Raw genomic sequence first — 23,914 nt, 5'->3', positions numbered from 1 at the left:
GGGGGAGTAAGGTCTTTCCCCATGCTACACGCCTTTCTGTACCAATACATGACACTCACCTGACCCAGCTGAAACAAACGTGGCTGCGCTGGGTCTACACAGCAATATTTTCACAACACAGCCGTGCACCACTGCCTACCATGCCCCCTAACTGTGTTTCCACAGGTGCATCCTGAGCAGCTCTCCCTTAGTACTTCAGCAGGCAGTAGAGGGGACATGGACACGGACACACAGAGCTGCACACTCAAGGCTGTCCTACCACAGAGACCTGGAAGGAACGAAGAGCAGCCCTCACCATTACATGGTCATGTGTAGGAGGGCCCAGTAACACACTCAGTATTAACACTCTAATCTTTGGCAAAGTTGTAGCTTGGCTACACCATGCCACGAGGCACATGGGGTTCCTGCATTGGGGGAGCAGCATCAAAAGGGAAGCTGGTGCTGGAAATCCTGCACTTCCTCTTTGGCCCCATGCACATTGGTAGGAGGGGGCAAGAAGTGGCTTCCCCCCAGCATGTGCCTACGGCACATCACCTATAGACCCGGCACAGTTTACTCTCTCCCTGCCACTGCGAGGAGACCAGGACAAACACAGCAAGTCAGGGCTCCCTCCTGGGCTGCTCCAGGGGCAGTGCAACCATGCCTGACTCCTTGCTTGGATCTCATGGTAAAACTAGGATTCATGCCTCTTGCAAGAAGGGATTCTACTACAATGAAGAGTCATTCCTAGCATGAGATAATTTAGCTCAGGGCAGAGCATGTGACCCCATCTTAGTGCTTAAAATGGTACAGTGATAGGTGGCCAGAAACGTCTCCAAATCAGTCAGGGAACAAGGCAAAGAACTTAAAGCTGTAGTGAATCAGTCGCTATGGATTTGATCCTGCAAGGACCTGTGCACTTCGGCTCCAACCCAGAAAAGTTCTTATACCCCATGGACATCAATAGGGCTTCACATGTGCTTAAAGTTAAGCATGTGCTTACATGCTGTGCTAGACAGGGCCGGAGCGCTCAGCACACCACAGAACTGAATACCACCAAGATCAAAAAGTAACAGAGGTGCTTATAGGTGGGTTTGGGGCAACTTAAAACCTCTTCCAACTAACCAACCAAACAAAAAAAAAAGATTTTTTTGCAGTGGGTAGAATCAGCACATACTTGTTTCTGGCTGCATTTCCTGGCAGCTCCAGCGAGGAGTTGGCTACGCATGAATTTGGAAGCCTTGCTAAATCCAAGAGAAGTGAACAAAAAAGGCTAAAACTGTTTTCTGAACAGAGGTCGCTGACAAATCTTTGCTCAACGGTGGCTGGCAAAGGCGAAAAAATAAATGTTGCTGCCCTCTCCTGCTTCTGTGTGATGTATAAGGGCCGTATTGGAGTTTTAAGAAGCATTCTTGCCGGCTTGCTTGTCACGGTTAGAATGATCTGGTCCTGGATTCACTTGCTGTGCTGGAGGAGCTTGGCAAAGCCAAATGGTAGGAGAGCTGTAGCTCAGGTTATATTATCATAAGCCGTCACTAGCAGAGTCTTCCAAAGATCTTCCTAAGTTCCTTCAGCAAAGAAAGGGAAGCACAGACCTGGGTTTCAAATGGGAAGAAGTGAGCACACAGAAAGAGATTGTTTTAAAAACTTTGAAGCCATTTTTATACTAAGTGGAAGCACAGTCAAAGGCAGGAATGAAAGAGGTTTTAGGTTGCTTAAAATCCTGTCTGATGGTATAAACATTGGAGCTGTAAAAATACAGTCACCTATACCCAGACAAAGTAGGTTAAGGGGTTTGATTCTACTTTCAATCCAGGAGAAAGACAGTTCTGACCATCTCACCAATTTCGTACTCAAGTGTGGGAGGGCTGAGACCCACAGTCCTTTCTGTAAAGCCACAGAAAGGCTCAGGTTTGGTGTCAAGAAGGAGAAACTCTTTGCGGCCTGAAGCTTGGTATCTTAATTGACGAGCCAGTGCAGAAATAAAGCCTTCAATTCACCAGGGTAATTACACAATACAAAACACACCAGCAAAAGTACCTACATTTTACAGCTTCTCCCTGCAAGGCATGGAAGGCGAACTCCCCAGAATGGCCTTTCCATAGATTCCCCAGTAAACTGGATCCAGATGCCCTGCCCTCCTCCCTAGAGCGCCTCAGAGGATTCCTCTGGGTCCAAACATCCCTTTTTAGTGAAACGCTGGCACAGGGGATTCAAGACCACAGGGGCTCGTCTTTGGGTCCTGATGGCCTGTGTCACTCATCACACTACGTCAGGGTTCTCAAACTGGAGGTCAGGACCCTCAAGGGGTGACGAGGTTATTACATGGGGGGTCATGAGCTGTCAGCCTCCACCCCAAACCCCACTTTGCCTCCAGTATTTATAATGGTGTTAAAAATACATAACAATGTTTTCTTAATTTATAAGAGGGGGGGTCGCACTCGGAGGCTTGCTATGTGAAAGGGGTCACCAGTACAAAAGTTTGAGAGCCACTGCACTACGTAATCCATGCTTTGACTACTTTGGCCACTCAGCTGCTAGATACATATTTGACCCATGCTGGGTCCTAAGGTACATACGGTATCTGGTTGACAGTGACAAGCTGGAGAAGTCCCAGCAGCGAACTGAGGAGAGGGCTGGGATGATCTCTCAGCCTCGGATAGAGTCACCCCTACTCAATGATGCTACACAACCCCTGCCAGGGATGGCTTCTCTAGGAGCCTCAGCCACATCCTTCTCCAGAGCACTGTCTTTGCCTTTTGGAGCCCTGCAGCCATTTTGAAAATGTTCCCTGGGGCAGGGGACAGGGAAACAATTATTCCCTGAACCTCGCCCTCCCCCATCCTGAATGAGCTGGGCTGCACACACTGCTTTACTCCCACTACACTTGGCATATTTCTGAGGAGCTAAGTATAAACTTCCCCAGGTGATGTGCCCTTCGCGTACACTTTTTTGCCTTCTTCCTTGGTTATTAGAAAGCCTGTGTGTTTCAAAGGGGGTTTGGACAGATTCCCTGGTCACTCAGCACTCCTCACTATAACCAGGCCTGCCTTGGGACACAAAGGCTAAGGAGGAAAATACAGGTTGTAGCTCCTGATAGCGTATTAGCAGATGCATTTCTATCCCTACTGCTGTCCCATAGAGAGACTTAGGCCCAGATCCTCAAAGGTATTTAGGTGCCTAACTTTCACTGAAATCAACGGAAGTTAGACATCTATATACCATTGGGGTCTGGCCTTAGCCTTAATTCATTATGAGATGGGCAGAATCCACACCCTGGCTCCAAACCTTCCTTGACTTCAGGAGTGTTCAGCTCCTGGTCACAATACTCTAGTAATAAGGAAAACAATGCACCCTTGGAGGGGGTGGGGGAGGGAGGGTGAAGCAGCAGCCTCCACCCAAAGCACAAAAGCAAGAGACAAAGACATTCACTGCAACAACTTCCCCCTCTTCACCCACCTCCCCAGCCCCCCACAACCAGAAACCCAAGAAAAGAGCAAAAATCCCCCAAGGGCCATGAAGACAAGCTCTAATCCAGGGAGGCATTCCGATACTACCATGATGAGCAGCAGGACAGAGCCCTGAGATAGAAAGAGTCAGACAACTCAAACAGTTGTTCTTGATGTTATTTGTGAGCTAAAAGTAGCAGTGTGGCACGGTCAATATACTACCTCCTCCGTCAGAGTTACAGGTTAGTGTACAGTGACAACCATGAGACACTGTATCTTGTGCATAACTCCACATTCACAATGTTGGTGGAGTCTCTCCACTCTTCACTGTTCTTCTTAAATGACATTGGCAAGAATCTTGATTCCCAAAAAGAATTTGCAATAGGCTAAAGAGAACCCTCAGCTTTTGTGAGAACAGGCAGCAAGGATTAAAAACCCCTTCATAGATTCATAGACTCTAGGACTGGAAAGGACCTCAAGAGGTCATCGAGTCCAGTCCCCTGCCCTCATGGCAGGACCAAATACTGTCTAGACCATCCCTGATAGACATTTATCTAACCTACTCTTAAATATCTCCAGAGATGGAGATTCCAACCTCCCTAGGCAAATTTTTCCAGTGTTTAACTACCCTGACAATTAGGACTTTTTCCTAATGTCCAACCTAAATCTCCCTTGCTGCAGTTTAAGCCCATTGCTTCTTGTCTATCATTAGAGGCTAAGGTGAACAAGTTTTTCTCCTTCCTCCTGATGACACCCTTTAGATACCTGAAAACTGCTATCATGTCCCCTCTCAGTCTTCTCTTCCAACTAAACAAACCCAGTTCTTTCAGCCTTCCTTCGTAGGTCATGTTCTCGACCTTTTATTCATTTGTTGCCTTCTTTGGACTCTCTCAATTTCTCCACATCTTTCTTGAAATGCGGTGCCAGAACTGGACACAATACTCCAGCTGAGGCCTAACCAGCACAGAGTAGAGCGGAAGAATGACTTCTCGTGTCTTGTTTACAACACACCTGTAGATGTAACTGCATCCAGACAGTCACATATTCATGCTTGTTCTTTTGCATATCATGCTAACATATCACACTGTTGACTCATATTAGCTTGTGGTCCACAATGACCCCTAGATCTCTTTCTGCCATACTCCTTCCTAGACAGTCTCTTCCCATTCTGTACGTGTGAAACTGATTGTTCCTTCCTAAGTGGAGCACTTGCATTTGTCTTTATTGAACTTCATCCGGTTACCTCAGACCATTTCTCCAATTTGTCTAGATCATTTGAATTTTGACCCTGTCCCAAAGCAGTTGCAATCCCTCCCTTTTGGTATCGTCCGCAAACTTAATAACGCGTACTTTCTTATGCCAACACTAAATCATTGATGAAGACATCGAACAGAGCCAGTCCCAAAACAGACCCCTGTGGAACCCACTTGTTATACCTTTCCAGCAGGATTGGGAGCCATAATAACTACTCTCTGAGTATGGTCATCCAGCCAGTTATGCACCCACCTTATAGTAGCCCCATCTAAATTGTATTTGCCTAGTTTATCGATAAGGATATCATGCGAGACGTATCAAATGCCTTACTAAAGTCTAGGTATACCACATCCCCGCTTCTCCCTTATCCACGAAGACTCATTATCCTATCAAAGAGAGCGATCAGATTGGTTTACATGATTTGTTCTTTACAAATCATGCTGGCATATTCCCTATCACCCACCACCTTCCAAGTGTTTGCAGATGATTTCTTTAATTACTTGCTCCATTATCTTCCTGGCATAGAAGTTAAACTAACTGGTCTGTAGTTTCCTGGGTGTTTTTATTTCCCTTTTATAGATGGGCACTATATTTGCCCTTTTCCAGTCTTCTGGAATCTCTCCTGTTCCCATGACTTTTCAAAGATATAGTAGAGGCTCAGATCCTCCTCTATTAACTCCTTGAGTAATCTAGGATGCATCTATCAGTCCCTGGTGACTTGCAGCATCTAACGTTTTCTAAGTGATTTTTAACTTGCTCTTTTTTTATTTTATCTTCTAAACCTACCCCCTTCCCATAAGCATTCACTATGTTAGGCATTCCTTCAGACTTCTCAGTGAAGACCGAAATAAAGAAGTCATTAAGCATCTCTGCCATTTCCAAGTTTCCGGTTACTGTTCAAAACCCATGAGCCATGGAAGGGATAAAACCAACATGCTTCAGGACACGAGCCAACCTCTAACTACCAGAGGCCAGGAGGAGATTATCCCATAACAGCCTCCTCTGAGCTTTCTTTGCACCTTTCTCTGAAACATCTGGTGCCGGCCACTGCTGATGGATGGGTTAGATGAACCACTAGTTCAGGATGACCATCTCTCTGTCCCGGATTCTATGCCAGGTCTCTCAACAAGAGGGACAGCCATTTATCATCAGGGGCTGGGATATCAATGGACAGAACTTCACCCATTGGTTTTGGAAGAGATGGACACAAGGATTTCAATCCCTAAAGGAGTCATCCCATAAAGTCTTTGGGAAGTGGATGAAAGTCTCCACTGTCCCCCTCAAGGAAGCCAAGAGAAAATTCAGGTTACTGCAGACAAAAGGCACCAGCATCCCAAATCTTCTCAGCATCTGAGAGTCTGCCTTAGCCCGACTGCAGAGTCTGTTTATATAAAAGGAAGGAGAAAAGAAACATACTGTGAAGTAAACCCCAGAGGCAGCTCCAAGCTGGCTGAGTGCCTCCCAATGACAGACAGTCTGGCTAGGAGCCCCTGCATTGCTAGAAGATGGTGGTTCATTCCCCACCATGACTAGTCAGTCCAGGAACTTGACAATGACAGCCTACATGGAGGACAAACCCAAAGCCAGCTTGTCACTGTGTACTGAAGGTGAGCAATGGAGATCAGAGGGGCATGGAGAAGGGGGGGCACAGCACTTCCCCTGCTTTGGAATCCCCATGTGCCCATGCTGGGCTCAGGACTTACAAATGGCACCATCACTGGTCAGTCCCCACAGACTCCCGGTGTTCTGTCCTTTCCTACAAGGGCATCTGTTGAAGCCCCAAATTTCCTTTATTTCCCTGACCCCTCTCACCCATCACATTTCTTGCCAACATAGACTAACCAGGTCTCCCTCTTGCACTAGTCAATGCTGCCCCTCCATAAGCTGCAGGGGTTTTTATTATGCAACCATAGACACTCCCTCTCTCCCCAAGCCAGGCTTCAGTGCTCTGCTTCTTTCTAAACTGGGTCTGAGTCCCCTCTGGCACGCAGATTAGGATCATGCATCGAGCCTGGATTAATTCCCACCAGTGAGTTGAGAGGACCACCACTAGGCTACCACCAGGCGAGGGGGCCGTGCCCAGGGACTGCTGACATTGCATTTTGTAATATTATACCTGCCAAAGGAGATATTTTTAAACAAGATGTGCCCCCGCCCCCAATGCTCTTTACATACCAGCACATTTCAAATGAAAAATATTAGTGTGCTTGGTTTGCCTTTTATTTCCTAAGGGAAGCTCAGGTCAGACAATTGAGGGAATTCCAGCATGGTTCTTGCTTTGAGTTTGTTCTCCAACTGCACGAGAGACTTTTCTCCTTCAAAGCTACATGCTCAGCCACTGGTTTGGCTGGAATCTGAACCCAGAGAAGGCTCCAGTTACCAAATCTTTGCTGAAATCACTCTAGAAAACCCAACCTCTGGTGCTATTTTAGGAGCTTCCCGATGTTAAGGGCTAGTGTGGTACAAATGCAAAAGAGATTCAGTCTGTCCTAAACGCTAAGCGAATACAAGGATTTACACAGACCTCTGCCAATGCACAGAGGGCACTGCTGGAGGGAAACTTGTTGCACTCGGACTCATCACCCAATCTAGTAACTATTAGCACAATGTATGTCCAGAAATGGAAGTTCACCTTTCATCTCTGAAGACATGAGTAAATCCCATTGAATTCACTCCAATGGAAGTTACCTGTATCTTGTAACGGGAGAAATAGGATCCTAGAATCAAGTGGTCTCTAACCTTATGTCTGATACTCATAGAACTTAAGGCCAGATGAGACCATCATGATCTAGTCTGACCTCCTGCACATCGCAGGCCACAGAACTTCACCCACCCACTCCTGTAACAGACCCATAACCTCTGGCTGAGTTACTGAAGCCCTCAAACCATGATTTAAAGACCTCAAGTCTCAGAGAATTCACCATTTGCTCTGGTTCAAACCAGCAAGTGACCCATGCCTAATGCTGCAGAGGAAGGTGAACCACCCCAGGTCTCTGCCAATCTGATCCTGGGGGAAATTCTTTCCCGACCCCAAATATGGCGATCAGTTAGACATTGAGCATGTGGGCAAGACCCACCAGCCAGACACCTGGGAAAGAATTCTCTGTAGTAACTCAGAGCCCTCCCCATCTAGTGTCTCACCACCAGCCTCTGGAGATATTTGCTGCTAGCAGTCGCGTCTGAGGTGCATCCCCAGGCTAATAGGAAGGAGTTGGGGCAGGACTGGACTTACATGGGCGTTTCAGGTCATGATTCATGTGTAATGTCCAATCTGCATGAGGCCAAGAAAGGACAGGATAGGAGAGAAAGCTAGAGAACGGAAGGGGGGAAAGAATTCCAGACGCGGTGTGCCAGGATTTACTATTGCTTCTAAACCTCTTTCCCAGGACTACCCCCCCCCCCAACATCTTCAAAATCACCACCTCTGTCAAAAGTGCAGTAATTGTGCTTGTTGCAACAACCCCTGAGACAGCCTGGCAATCAATAGTGCAAATATTAAAACCCATAAATCTAACCAACCTTTGACACCGGACTGCAGTTTGCCGCTCCTACCCCACAGATGTGATTTTTCATCTGGGGAGTGACGCAAGGGGTTGCCGATGAACTCTAGATTAAAGGGTCAATTTATTTTAACACCACTCTTTTCCAACAGTCTTCTTTCCCCTCCCCTCCCCACCCCATGTTTTCATGTTGGCTTTTGATTGTCTGAACAGCAGAATCAGTCAGGGTGCAGGGAGTGAAAAAAGGGAAGAAAAGGCCTGGCACAGCCCCAACGCGCTCTGATATAAAATGATGGAGGAAAGATGTCATGTGAAAAGAATGCACGCAGGGAGCACGGGAGGCAGATCGCGTATCAGCCCCCAAACTGCTCTTTAACCAAGACTAGTGTAGCTGGAACAAACACAGTACCACAAAGCAACAGAAAATTCTCCCTTCCCCAGCTCGCCCGGAACAGAACTGTGTGGCTGAGTAAACAGAGAGAAGGCACAGACCCAACTGAATCGAAGAAGAGTGGGATCTCAGAGCCTGGAATGGGGAGATGGAAAGGAGGAAGGAAAAAAATGGTCCTGAGCCCTTTTAGGTTTCTTTAAGATGTAGACAGAAGAATTAAACTTTTTTTTAAATAAATAAATAAAAGGGTTTGTTTTCTGATCTTCGATTCAGACATCACGTATCTTCCTGTGTTTGTTGTGAGCTACGGAACTGTAATTGATGGGCTTCCTTTACCTCAAGTGTTAGTCAGTCATTGGAGTTAATGAAGGTTAAGCTTTTAAAAGAAAGAGGAAAAAAGCCCAATTTTCCAGCTGTAGCTGCCTGAAGTGAGGTGCCTAAATCCATCTTTAGGCTTGATCTTCAAAGGGCCTCAGCACCCCCAGTTCCTACTGATATCACTGGGAGCCGTAAGTACTCAAAACGTTAACACTCGCTGGGAAGGGGACTGAGACAGGAAGGCAGGGTCAGGCCACGATGAAGGACCAGATGGGGCCAGGGATCTGGCAATAGAGGCAGGGGAGTCTTCCCACCTCTGTGTCACCAGTTCAAATACACAGCAGGTAGGTGGTGACCTTCTGACAGTGACTTGGTGGCCCAGGTATGAAATAAGCAGGTGACCGTATCTCAATCTCCAGTGGATACCTCTCTCCAAACCCATCATTAAGCCATCTCTGCTTAAAGAAGGGCTGCTCTCCTGGGTGCCTGCAACACGGCAGGTCAGGAATTGCATGAATTGGCAGAGCTGTCAAGGGACCAGAATTTGGAGCAGCAGGGAGGCTGCAGGTCAGGACGAGTCCAGCTCTGTGGAGGAAGCCTGCAGAGCTACCCATTCTCTTTCATAAGCGCTAGAATTAACTGAATTCCCCTAGAAATTTAAAAAAAAAAAAAAAAAAAAAAAAAGAAGAGAATTGCCTTCCTAAGGCTGCAGGGCTCTCAGGGCTCTTCCTAGGCCAGCAGGCTGGACCTGAGTCCTTTCATTTGCACTCAGCTCGACAACGGGCTGAAGATCTGCAGATGGAATGAAATAGACAAGTCTCCTGGGTTTCTGGCCTAGCTTACTGAACTCTAATCCCATGGATACAGGAGGCTACACGTCTTCGAAGCCAGGCTCTTACTTCTCTGTCCATCTCTCCCAGCTGCCTGCAATCCCAAGAGACCAGGGCAGTGGCCTGCCATGGATGTAGAAGGAGCCTTAGTCTGACGATTTGTATTGCAGCAGCTCCGCAGGCTCCAGTCAGGATCAACTTCCCCATTGTGCAGGCTCTGCACAAACCCAGAGGCAGACACAACCCAAAGAGCTTATGGTTTACTTGAAGACAAAACACAAGAGGGGGGTGTAACAGAGAACTGGGGGGATTGAGGGCAGCGGGAGGAACCACAAGCTCCCTCTCTGTTTTCTCTCTCATTCACATGAGTGAATCCCGGAGTTGGCGTGGTTCTGGAGGTCGGTTCCCACCTCTTTCCCCAGATGAGTTTGAAGCTCAGAAGATCTCTGCTGAGGAGCAACAGGTGCCAGCTTTACCTTTAAAAGAAATCCCTCCTACTATGGAAAAGCCCATCAGCCCTTTGAAACCAGAGCCAAAATGACCTAATAAACATTACCTGGTAGAAAGTAACTGCCCTCTTTGGAAAGAATTTCCAGTCCCCATTGGGACTGAGCCAAAGCCCACTTCTGTAACTTGGAGCCTTGCCATTGCTTTCGCTGGCTTTGGATCAGGCCCAGTGTACTGTCTGACCACCAGCTTTTACGTGACAAACTCCAGGAGTTACAGAAATAAGATTCTTAAAAGCTGTTTTCTTGTTGCCTCTGACATGGGAACACGCGATAATGCAGTCACTTGGACTAAGGTGCCCGTGGTTTTGGAACTCCCAAACAGGCTTGGGTTTAGATCTTAACAGGGGACTTTACTTTGTTAGAAGCTGATTTTAACAACCTCCTGAACTGGTGGCTGAGCCATATCTTTGTGACAAAAATTCTCTGCATCCTCTGCTCCTCTCTATCGCCAACAAAAACCAGTTCCTGCATAGAGCTGAATGACCACTCATCTCTGCAGGGCACAGAGACAGAAATAAAAAACCTGAGCCCTCTTCCAAAGCTCCTGGGCGTGAAGGGCTTTAAAGCTGATGGTGATAGACATACAGCTCCCTCACGAGGCTCCCTCCTCCTCCTCCCTCTAATGGATCTTCAGCTAGAAATATTTCACCTGATCCCTGGAACCACACTGCTGTGTCCTTCAGCTCCGTGCTACGCTGGGGTTCCTAAGTATTAGACATTTTTGGTGTTGCCAGTGCCTATTTCCTCCTCCACAAAGTCCTCAGTCTCCTGCAGTTCCTGGTTAGTTTCATACTAGGGAGGGTGTGATCAATTTCAGGAAAAAGCACCAAGAAGAGTCACTTTGGGGCTTTATGTACTAAGATCAGTGGCCCAAAGTATTCACCACAGCCATGCCAAAAAATAATAGGCAGGAAGCTCTTATACAAAGCCTTATCTGCACTGAGATTTTCGCCCTCCTAGTGCAATCCCAAGTGTAGACATGGTTTACTCCAGTGCAGAGAGATTTACATTGGTGCGGCTGTATTGACTTCAAACCAGAATAAACAGTTCCACTCAATCGCATTCACATTAAGGATCTGCACCGATGTAGCTACTCCAGTGGCTAGTAGACAAAAGCTTAATTTCCACAAAGCATCCAACTAGCTATTTCCACTAGTACATGTCCAGAAGAGAAGCAACAGATCAGGGCTGCTCTCCTATCTCCACTATAATCTGTGTTCTCTAGGGAAGCCACGGTGATGTCCTTGAGGAGCGTGGAGAGCATTGTGCAATTCCTCTTGGAGGAATCATCCCTCTGTGCACCTGGAGTGTTTTCTTGTTTAAATCTCATTCTTACACTCCACTTCCTGCAATTATCTCTGCAACTGATCAGTTTGGTTCCTCTCCAGCTTTTAACATAAATAAGAACTCGTACGTCCTGGTTATTTCTTTTAACAGGTCAGTGTTTCCCTATGGGTCTGAAACCCCTCGAGTCACCAGAGGAGTTTCACATGTGTGTTTGTCTGTGCACTGCAGCCACTGGTGGAAGGATTTATAAAAAACTCACATTAGTCCCTATATTTTGAGAGTCAAAGAGGAACAAAAACCACTGTGAAAAGTGTTCATCTCATGTAAGACAACATTTTTACTTAATATCACAGTAACACCATGCACACAGATACAGTATAAACATGGCACCTCCTTGATGTCTTAAAAGGCACGAAATCTCACTCTTTAATTCATATATCTCAAGGGATAAATAACCTAGGCTTAAATGTATGCCAAAAGGGAGGAGGAAAGTCCAAGACAGACATAGATTTGCTTTCCCCAACTTTAAAATGGTGTAAATATTGGGTGTTTAGTTAAGACATGCCAAAGAATTGTCTACTGGCTACTCAAGTTCAGCTGAATTCACATTTGCCTTCCCACCCCTCTTAAATTTCTTTTTGTTTGTTTGCATTGTAATTCCTCCTCCCTGCCACAGGAACTTTCATGGAATCTTATGGACTAGGAATATTGTCAGAGAAGGAACATACTCTTGCTTTAAACATGCCTCCTTAAGGCTTATTGTGTCCCTCTTACCAGCTTTCTCCCTGACTGGAGTGATGGGACAAGGCCTAATTTTGGTGAACCCCAGACCATGGTCCATATGAATCACTGGCCATGGAGATTAAGTCACCTAACAGGCCCTTTTATGCCTGTTTGGAAAGGAGACATGATGTGCTTTTACATTACTCAGACACAAGTCTCAAGCACCATTCCTCTCCTCTTACATAGCAGGCAAGGCAAATGCTATTAAGTACCCAGATAGTTAAAAGATTTTCAAAAATTCTTCTAAATCTAACCTTACATGGGAAACACAAAGAATTGCAAGAAAGGAATCTGAACTCTTATAACAAACTGGATTTACAGCACTCGGGGCCCGTTCTGCAGGCATCCCTGTTTAAACTGTTCCAGAGAATGTTCCCAAGGCTCTGTGTTGATCCAGACCAATGCTGGGGTGGTGATGTCTGCACCAGGCATGAATCCGCTCCTGCCCGGCTCTTTGGTTTGTCCCTTTTGTATATTAAATGCATTTAAAAGGAATCCTATTTAAAAATCCTGCCATTACTAACACCTTCCATTAGTGCATCTGACATGATTTTTTAAATCTAAGTTCTCTTTCCTTCTGCTTGTGACATTTACAGCTTCCCTCTGTTTGGACTGGGAAAATACTGGAAACTGGTCAGTTTCACTTTTGTTTAAAAGTGAGTTCCTTGACAATTTCACTTTCAGGCTCTTTGCACTATGTTACTAGAAGTTGCAAACACTGCAGGAAAGTGTAGGGAGTGGGGGTTGGTTTGTTTTTAAATCATTACTCTAACCACTTTCCAACAGGTTTTATTTTAAATAATGGAAATATTTTGTATGCATCTTAGGCTTTGTTAAATAGGACATCTTAAATCGGAGGCCTAAACTAACCAGGAATCTTTTGGAAATTAAATCTCTATTGTAGCCAGTGGAAATGGGGAGGTAGTTGGAGCTCTCTGTGAACCCTGGAGTTCTGTACTACCACAACCTTCCAGAGTTTAAATCCATTTGACACACAGACTGGAATGTACTGAAAAATAACTTCACCCCCCTTCCGAGGGGCAAGGGTTAGGGCTTTTGCTATTTTATTTGTCATCCTAGATGATTTGTGCGTATCTATTTCAAATCACACTGATGCTACCCGGCAGGAAATTATTGACATTTAAGAAAAATTGGGTGACTGTTGCTTTGCAGAAGATCAAAATTTGAGTCTGCTTTTTAAACTCTGCATCAGAAAAATGCAGCAAACAGAAAAAAATAATAATTTGTGCTCATCTTCAATTATTCATTTAAAAACAACTATTCCCGTGCCCCAACTTCCATACAGAAAAAAAAATACCATAAACCTCCCCCACCTCAGTAAGAGTGGGGGGGGGGGGCGGAATCCAACCATCTATCATAAATATTGCAGGATGCTGTTTATTGGATGATTAGAGTTTCAATAGAATTGCAAAGCACATTCAAACAGGGAAGGAGCAGTAAGAGAAAGGAGGGTCCCCCATCATAAATGCAGACAATGTTTATGAAAACATGCTTTGATAAAGAGCTGGGCAACATTGAGCCCAGATGTTCATTTGTCAATGAAGGGAGGGCAGGGAGAGGAGGTTTTAAATTAATCTTCACAACTAGAAAGGAGCTTGTAACACACACCATATGGGTACAAATATCATTAACCCCTCTCCCCCTCCGAGCAGCTTGCTTGGTATCCGACTGTGACTATGATGTTTCCAACGCAGTCAAGGGCTCCTTAACCCAGCCTGGGTCTCATCTCTCTCCCCACCCCCACAGATCCCATCTCTCCAATCACGGCTTCGTCCTTCACAAAATATTCCAGCGAAGAAAAACAATTTTAAAAAATGCCTGCCCAGCTTTTCTTTCCCATGCATTTTTTAAATGCAAGCCCAGCTGTAAAGTGCTATCCAACTGCTCCACCTCTAGCTCCAAAATCATCTCCCGAACATTTTTATGGCAGCTGCCTCCCTTCCCAAAAAAAACAATTTGCTCAGGAGTGATTTTTTTAAACTCTCACAAAACTTCGTCGCTGTTTTTTTTTGGAGGGGAGGGTGTTTATTAAATGCAAATTAATCCCGCTAATGGAGCCGTCTGCGGCATGTTGTGCATTGAAATGTACGTTTTGCACCGTTTTATAGCCAACCCGCAGCTCTGCAGAACGAGCCTGTGTATAATCGTTACTCCGAGACCAGACTAAAAATATCAATCCGGGGCCCATGTAACCCCACGCGCATCAATAACGCACCCGGGGGCCACGGAGAACGACTCCTGCGCGTAACAACGCAACACAGAAGCAACAAGCTGGTTGTTCTGCACGTAGACACAAATTCTTGCTGATGGCAAAGTGCTACAAAAACCCCAAACTATTAAAAACCAGAACAACCCTCAGCCCAATCCCCAGAAATCAGCAACATAAATAGAGGCAGGAGGGCGGGCTACACACGCAACAAACCCAACGGCCCTTGTGTGTGTGTTTTTCAAGTGCAGGAAAAACCCCAGGGTGAGCTCTGAAAAATGCAAACTCCCAGGGACTTAAGAGACCCGCATGCAGCTTCGGCTTTTGCTTCCTATCGAACCTGCACCCAACATGAGCCCCCGCACTCCCAGGAAAGCTTAAAAGGCGCCTTTCCCTGGCAGCAATGACACAGGCACACCCCGCTGCATTCACAATTCGGGAGCCAGCTGCGCAGTCCCCTCCACGGCGCCCTTGGAAAAGCGAAGCGCTCTTCCCCCGCGTTCCCCCTTGTCAGCCCGAGCGAGGAGCAGGGGGGGAAAGTGGCCCCACACCACCCAGGCTCTTAATGGGCCTCCTGCAGAGAGCCAGGCACCCACCGCGGCAATACACAGGCACAGAAAAGCGGAGCCTTATGCTGCTTCCGCGGCTCCAAGGACTTTGTTCCCTTGCAAAGCGGAACACTCCGGAGCAGGCTGTGCCTTGAAACCCAATGCCTCCTGGCCAGGCTGTTGCAATAAAGCACCTGGCCTCCCTCGCTCCTGGCAGCGCCTTCCCACAGCTCTTCAGTAAACAGTTCCCACCTCCCCCTGTGAAGACCAGCAGAGCCACAGGTTACTTGGCTTGATCTTAAAGAGACCTCAGCCCTTTAATCATTCTGATCGAAAGCCAACACAGACACACACTCCGTCTCTCTGCAGAAATCAGCAATCTCCTGGCTGCAGGCAAATCTGGTTTTGAACCTTATCCTCCCATCTTGTTGCCTTTCTTCCTCCTTAATAGCTGCAGTGGAATTTTTTGTTTCTAACGCACTCCCATTATGGAACAGTCTAAAGTTGAGAGGCTTTTTTCCGCCCTCCCTCGTTAACCGAGAGAAAAAAAAAACAACCCACATTTTTGTACAAAACAATTTGCTGTCGCAAGTACCTATAGATCCCTTCACGTCTGCTTGATAACTAACCAGTCAAAACAAGTTTTCTGCTCCCGTCAGCCCTGCTGGGGCTCATGGAAAGCCCTCTGGTTTCCTTCTACTGGGCATAGCTATATCCCAAAGCAGGCCAGGAAGGGAAGGAACACAACACAAATCAACATCATGTGTGAAACAGGACAAAAGAACCAGCTGAGACATGTGGGGTTCTAAAGTGTTGTAACTGGTGTCGGTCTCAGGATATTAGAGAGAAGGTGGGTGAGGTAATGTATTTTATTGGACCAACTTCTGTTGGTGAGAAAGACAAGCTTTGGAGCTTCCAGGGAGTTCTTCAAGGTCACATTTTTAAAGACAAGTAAGTTGAATTCAGAGAGGGCCAGGAGAAGGAGAAAACTTCTAAAGAGCATCCCCATCACCTCCCTTCTCCAGCCAATCTCTTCTTTGATAGAGGTCTCTTGGAACACAAGATGTACCCCAAAGGACCAACACATAAGTGCAACAAGCCATATCCTAGTGAGCACCTGTGACAGCCACCCTCTTGGCCAACACCCCAAGGACCTACAGAGCTATCAACATGAGTCTCTACAGTTTGAGCTCATGAGCCAGGCTGTCAAGGTGGGAGTTGTAACAGACCCATAGTCTGTATGAGTTGGGAACAGGGTGGGATCTCCAACACATACACCCCAGCTTGTGAAAAACTGGCATGTGTATTTGAGCACTGCTGCCCTCCACTGGGTAGATTTGGGACTGACTGGCTGTGTGTCAAAGACTCTGTACTGTTAACAGCTAATGGAGATTCTCCATTTGTTTAAGTAGCTGGGGTCTGTGCTTTTGGAGGAAGAGAATCAGGATTCTTTCTCTACTGTCATAATGGAGTTCCAAGCATGTCACCATGGTGCATAGCATAACAAGAGCTGCAAATTTCCTACTTAGACCCGGATCTAAGACAACGCAATGTTTTTCTATTACTGTGTACAAGGAATTATTTTTTAAATAAAATCAGTTAATTGACAGGACCTAAGGTGCATCTTTGGGGTGCCCCAGTCTCTGCTGGGGGGAAAGGTGCTGCAAGAGTTATTTGCCTAACTAGAGGTGCTGCTGTTAGCTGGTAATATAGCGAGTAGCTCACAGAAATTAGTAACAGCCTTCTCAGCCAACTAGTCCATCTCTCTGCTTCCTAGTGTTTTGTCCTGTCCAATCTGTGGTACTTATGTGGCCCTCATTACCATGGCAGCTGAGTGTATTTATCCTCACAACCCTGCCACCCATGAGGTCGGGCAGTGCTATTATCCCCATTGTATAGATGGGGAACTGAGTCACTGAGAGACTAAGTGACTTGCCTCACATCACACAGGAAGCCTGTGGCAGAGCACTGGAAACCCAGGTTCAATTCCCTACCCACTGGACCATCCTGCCCCTCTTTCCAAACAGCCTGAGCGATGAGGCTTCCATTCCAGCGAGTGCAGCGCCAAGCTGATTGCAGGCAGGCTCCTCACCCTGACTGAGCTGGGGGAGCTCCCCAATCTCAGCTTGTCACTCGCTGGGGACTTCAACCGTTTTTCTGGCAGTCCAGACAGACAACAGACCACACCCCTCCGGCTGCAGCCAGGGCCTTTTCAAGCCACTGCCATCACACGGCACTACTGCTGTCAGAGGGGCTGTCAACCCCCTGGTAGATGTATTTCATCAGCAGATCAACATCATTCTTGTCCAGAGACTGTACTGCATTTTCAACATCGTCAGCTATGAAAGAGATGAGGATGAGCAGGAATGCTGAGTGAACAAACCGGGCTGGGTGGGAAACACCAAATCTCCTGTCCGACCTGGAGCTGGCTGATGGTGAATCACTGCACTCTTTGGGGAGGCCCGCAGGCTGAAGGAAAGACAGAGATGAGACACACCCTCACTCCCAGCCAGGCGATGATGTAAATGTCCCTTTGTAACACTGGGATTTCCCTTGCATTGGAGTGTGGCTCACTATAGGCTTCATCGTATAAACTGCTCCACACAGGTAGACCTGCACAGAACCCCATTCGCTTCAGTAGAGCTCCACGTGGGTCTGCCTTCACTGACCTCATTACAGGACTGAGGTCTTATGTTCATGGTAAACATCACCCCCATCGCCCCATCTCCTGATCAGCCAGGATCAGTCAGGCCAGTGGTCTCAAACTTTTTTTTCTCCCACGCACCAATTGAAAATTGCTGAGGGTCTCGGCGAGCCACTTAATGATCTTTCCAAATGTTGTTTGTACCGTTAGCTAACTATTGAAAGGCGCTTTGGATAAAAGTGCTATATAAAAAGATGTAATAATTAAAGGTTTTTGTTCTACAGATAAAAGCACACAACTCATATTTTAATATCAGTAGTCTTACCTTTCTAATGTGATGGATGTGCCCTCTCTCCCCGGCCATGGCAGCCCCCAAGCTGGGGCTGGGAACAAGGTGACCAGACAGCATATGTGAAAAATCAGGACAGAGGGTGGGTGGTAATAGGACCCTATATAAGAAAAAGCCATGAATATCAGGACTGTCCCTATAAAATCAGAACATCCGGTCACCCTAGCTGGGAAGTGGGGGTGTCTCTCCCCCACCATAGCAGCCACAGAGCTGAGGCTGAGAAGAAGGGCCGTCTCTCCCCAGCAGCTGAAGTCCTGGATCTGGGGAAAGTAGCCACTTCGGCTGCTGCAACCCTGCACATCCCAAATTCCCCCCACCCCCTCTTCTCACTGCACTGCCCCCTCCCACCTACCCCCTATTCCTCCCAAGGCCACCACCTTACCTTACATGTGCATCTTCTCCAGGGTCCAGGTACCTAATTAGTGGAGCCATGCCTGCGCAGCTCCACTAACTAGATGAGTGGCCCTTCACTCTCTTGTGTGCGGCCACCCAGGTGTGTACCTTAGAGGGAACTATCCGCGGAGCACCTGGATGGAGCTCGTGGACCACCTGGGAACCTCTGAGATAGACTGAGTGGGTGGAAACAACTAGCACAATATTGAGGCTGGTATGTCAGGGTTACAGATGCTATGATTTACTAGTGCATGTGAGGAAAGAAGCCATAGCCCATGAAGTCAACAAGTCCAGAGACAACAAAAGATGCCTGACAGACCTCAGCCAGCCTTCAGCATGGTGGATCTAACCTGGAGAAAGTGGGACTGACAATTGAGAAGAGAGAGTTGAAAGGGTGGAGGAAAAACGAGCGGCAGCAGCAAGAGCTAGACCTGGAGTTAGATCTTTTCTTTTCTTTTTTTTTAACCTCGCTGCCTTCTGGAAGAATGAAGGATTATAAAATATTGAAAAGATGTCTAGAACGCCCGGCCGATTGATCCAGGAAGATGATCAAAGCGTGTGCTCACTCCACACTCTGGGTCTAGCCGGAGGAGTGGAGTGGGAAAGGGGTTTTATACTTCCTTGGAGGAAGGGATTTCGGCTCTTTTGAAAATGAACATTAAACCAGATCCACTCAATGTCATTCGAGCTTATAGGATTTCACAAACCTAGTAGAAAGGCAGCCGGGGATTGGGGCAGCAAAAGTAACGGATTGGAGACGATCTTAGAAGTAGCAAAAATACCCCAGGAGGAGCTTGATCTACCTCTCAAAAGGTGGGACCTTTTCCTGCTAACCACATTCTTTAGCTAAGCTTTGAGGTTGCCCTTTCGTCTGTGGTCAGCACCCGGATATTTTGGGGAACTCTGCCTCCCTGGAACAATCTGTTCCCAAGAAAGAACAAAGCAGCAAGGCAGGGACTGGGCTGCAGTAGATGCTGAGAGCTGCAACATCAGAAGGGTAGGACATGAACTATTCATGGCTTGTTGGCTGCTTTTGAAGCAGGTCTCAAAGCCCTGGATATTTTGCTGGAATGTCTCCTGTACATGATTGTAACTGCTTATGCAAGTGTTAGCCCCGGAATGGCTGAGTTATTTGTAATGTGCAGAAGACCAGAGGCAAGGCATTTATGTAATTTTGAGCCGCAGTTATTGTTCTATTTTGTAGCATAAGTGGCCATTCTGTGCTTTGCTCCATTACAGACAGCATGTTTCATTAAGTGTGTGGATTTAATGTGCACACATTCTTCGGCTACATAGCGGAGCGCAGCTCTGTACAGGCTTTCTGCTCTGCTAAAATTAGGGAGCTACTGGAATATTTTCTATGTGGTCTTTTTTCTCCCCTATTCTCTCCTATCCCAGAGAGGAAGGGCTGGAAAAACTGAAACAGATCCTTAGCTGGGATAAATCGGCATAGTTCCACCAAAGTCAGTTTATACCACTTGAGAATCTAGCCCAGTGGTGTAACTCCACTGAACTTAGTGTGATTGCATCAGGGATTAATTTAGCCCAGTGGTTTTCAACTTGTGGTCTGCGGACCCCTGGGGTCTACAGACTATGTCTCAGGGGTCCGCAAAAGGTTGTCGTTACCATAGAACAGCGGTTTTCAGCCTAAAATCTGCGACCCTGGAGGGTACACAGACTATGTCTACAATTTCCAAAGGGGTCCACACCTCCACTCAAAATATTTTAGGGGTCCACAAATGAAAAGGTTGAGAACTGCTGCATTAGCCCAGGGCATGGATGGAGGCAAGAGCACCGAGTACAGCTTCAAGGCAGCCATTTTACTCGATTGTACATTGTGTCATTGTGACACACTGGTGGCTAATTCTTCCCTGTGGAGAGTATCCCACTAACTATGGGCAAAACTCCCATTGACTTCAATGGACCAGGGTCTGGTCCCGGGTGAATGTCGTTCCACCTGACCCCTACCATCCACAAACAGCTCTCCCAAATTAAAAGTAAATAATACTGCAACCATCCAAGCTGTAAAAGACAAAGATCCACCAGCACATTTTACAGGCTTTAATGGGTCAGGCAGGTTAAGCCCCACATTTTTAAAGGGTTGTACAAAACCTGACGGGAACAGAATAGTTTCCAGGGTTACATGTGTTTAAGTTGAGCAAGCCATGCACAGACATTAGAAGCCAAACACAACAACATGGTATCAGTGCAGGGGCAGGGATGCAACCATGGAGCCAATGAAGCCCTGAAAGCATCCCCCTGCCCCCTGCTTCTCCCTCCCCATAAGGGCAGGGCAAGGACAATAAGCTGTTATTATGGTTATGGGCATTTGTCTCACTGACAGATGTACGTCACTGTACCAGCCAATTAGGGATGCCCCTCAGGCTCCAACATCATATTGGCAACTGGCCAGGGAGCTCCAGCGAAGTGCCCAGAATGGCTGCTTGTGTCCTCCCTCTGTGCTAGCGCACAAGAACCATAGAATGAAACTGATCAGAATCATCAGTGAAACTAACCAGGCTGGACTGGAGTCCCAGTCCGAGGCAATGCAGACAGTAAACAAAGAGCGTGCATTCCCACAAGTCTGTTAGCAACATCAGTGAAGGCATATCTGCACAGACAGATTGCTTGTCTCAGCAGTGTCCTTTTAACCTTGTATGTTTCTTTGAACATACAAGCTTCATGCTTCATCTTAGTTGAGAATTGAGAGCTTTTGGTGCAGAAAAAGAATCAGGGTCCTAATGCCAAGGCTACTGATGCCAGAAATGATAAGCTACTTATGCAGGAAGTGACACACCGTTTCCATCCCCCACACCAGTACCCATCCCACATCACAAAGGAAGCAAAGTGGGGACCCAGACTTGACACAGGTCTTAGCAGGTTGGGTTTGGAGAATGCTAGTGGCTGCTATATTGTTTGTTCCAAAGGTGAAGGAGACGTCAGGACAGACAATGGGTGGAAAAGCCAGGATGGGGTGTGACAAGGTACAGCTAGTTAGCATGAACCAGCAGAACCACCCTGACAAGGTATCTGGGAAGGTACCAGGCATGCCTCCCTTGCACTGTGCCTTTTCTGCCACAGATACTTAAAGCAGATTAATCACCTTCCTGCTGCAGGTCATATAGACCAAAGCTGGGTGCAGGAGAAACAGCCCAGCTTTTGGGGCTCATAGGAACGGCCCCTATGACAGAGACACCAGGGCTCTTTGAATATTTCTCCATGCTCCTAGGATCTGTCCACACACGCACAGACAGCCTTACTCAAAATACAGCTCCGAGAGTCGCTCCCTAATGGAGCTAGTTCCAGTCAAGTCCAGCCACATTTCCACATTCCCCGATAGCCACTGCACAGAGGGGCAGGATTCTCTGTGTCAGCCAAGGGTTTTTGCTATTGATGAGCCTGAACTAAAACCCAGACTCCAACTGAACAGCTCAGGCCCGTCTCATGCCATTTATGCCATAGTCAGAATCAGTTCTCTAACAAGGGATCAGTCCTGTACCCACAGATGTCAGTGGGAAGGGTGTGACTGCCTTCACCAGGGGACTAATCCTAATGGAACATTGTCAGCAGGTGCCTCCTGGTTCCAATTGGCAGCAAAGTTTGGGGACAGAACAATGGGCTACTGGCTCACCAGCAGAAGCCAACAAAAGGATTATAATTGCGTTTCCTGGAATTCCCACTAGGTAACAGGTCTGAGCCACGATCACCCTGGTGCGGTGCTTGAAGATTTCTTCCTCCAGGGGAGAGGAAGGGTGAGATAAACGGTGCAGAGACGCCGCTGAAAACATTGGTGCTCCTGGGATGGCATTAAAAGGAGCCCCTTCCTTTGGGGCAGCACAATTTCGATTTAACCCTGGGATTCCCCTAATGAACACTCACCTGCAATTAACATAACCAGCCACCAGGGATCCCATTATTCCCAATAACACGACTATTAGGGCTTCATTTACCAGGCTTTATAGAGGAAAAAGAAACTTGATTCTTCAAGCGGCGCGGGACTAGAAAGTTTCAGGTACTCTGATTGCACCTCAGACAACGTATTTAACCCTTTACAGTGAATTGTGGTGGCCAAGCCCAGCCTGGCCAGCGTCAAGCCGTTTTTCTAGGCCAGTAGTTCTTGATCTTTTCCACCCTGTGTTACAACAGAACTTCCTCACCCTGCCCTTGTTTTGGGGGCCCATCCCATCTAGCCAGACAGAAAGTGAGGCTGGTTATGCCCCTCTCCCTCCCAACATATTCCTGGCTCTCAGGTTGAGAACCTATATTCTAGTAAGGGTCTGATCCTCAGCTGGTGCAAATCAGCATCACTCCATTCAAGCCAATAAAGCAATGGCAATATACAGCAGCCAAGGATCTGGCCATCAGAATGTGTGTGAAATAATCTGTCCAATCATCATTTTCTCCCCCATATTTCCAAGGACATGCCACCATCCCACCATGACCTGGCAATAGATGGAGATGGCTTTGCCGCAGGGAGTGGTGACTAGATGACTAAATTCGATTCAGGTTTGGATCTCCATTTTAGGGACGCTGATATCCAGGTTTTGGTTCAGCTCATTGTAATGAGATCATGCCCCCCCGCCTTCTATGGTGAATTTGGGGGACTGTATTTTGATTTTACATCCCAAAGTTCAGGGGTGTTTGGATCTGAAGTTTTGTTTCACACTCACATCTAGACCAAAATAAGTCTTTTCCTGCTCAGGGTGGGACTTTCAATATCATTACAGTGAGTTAGATGAGGTTCAGTGCTGAACCCCCTTAGGGGTTTTTGAAAATTTCACCCACAGTGTCTATGATTCTATGTCCCACTTAAAACCCACCAGCAAAGAATTGATTCCAACAATCCCCCAGAAAAATATCCTCTCCAAGGTGGTGAGAAACCTCTCAGCTCATGGCCTCTCCCTATAGGATCATAACCTAGCAGAAACCAGAGGAGAAATTAACATTTTTATTTTGTGAGATGTTCCAAACTTGTGCCTGAAAGCCTAGATACAGAGATGTGAGTACAAGTTTGTATCAAGAGCTCCTAGGGAAACACTGAAAGGCAAAGGAGGTGAGGGCAGTCTGCATCTGTCCTCTCTGAATACTTCAGAGCTCTCTGCACCAGCCTGCCTTGCAAACATTAACAAATCTACCCTCTCCACACCCCTGTGATATTATCAACCCCACCTTACAGGCAGGGAATGGAGGCACAGAGAAATTGATTTGCCCAAGATCACACAGGGCAAGCTTGATGGCATTTCTCTGGTTATTGGAACGTAATGCACTAACTTCTGAATACTGCATCAATTATCTCCCACGCTGAAAGAAAAGAAATAATGTGGTGGGGGCAGGGGGTCACACAGAACCCCCTGGCATGGGAGAGAAGAATGGGGAATCCTAGCATGGGGGGCAAGCACAAGTCCTGGGAGGGGTGAAGATTGGGGGACACTTGTGGTGGGAGAGGGTACACA

At 46.9% G+C, this 23,914-nt stretch overlaps 1 long non-coding RNA gene across 1 annotated transcript; it reads right to left on the bottom strand.

The window, feature by feature from the left end:
• Positions 1-254: 254 nt before the first annotated feature.
• LOC116817550 (uncharacterized) lies at positions 255-15,319 on the bottom strand. The gene is made up of 3 exons (XR_004371962.2): positions 15,124-15,319; positions 1,157-1,574; positions 255-268 (listed from the first exon to the last, which is right to left on the bottom strand). It is a non-coding gene; the product is annotated as an uncharacterized LOC116817550 (long non-coding RNA).
• Between the last annotated feature and the right edge of the window lie 8,595 nt (positions 15,320-23,914).

The sequence above is a fragment of the Chelonoidis abingdonii genome, chromosome 9 (genome assembly GCF_003597395.2).
Source record: "Chelonoidis abingdonii isolate Lonesome George chromosome 9, CheloAbing_2.0, whole genome shotgun sequence".
Classification (NCBI taxonomy): domain Eukaryota; kingdom Metazoa; phylum Chordata; order Testudines; family Testudinidae; genus Chelonoidis; species Chelonoidis abingdonii.
Note: the sequence above shows the minus strand (reverse complement) of the source record. Positions and strands in the feature narration are given on the sequence as shown.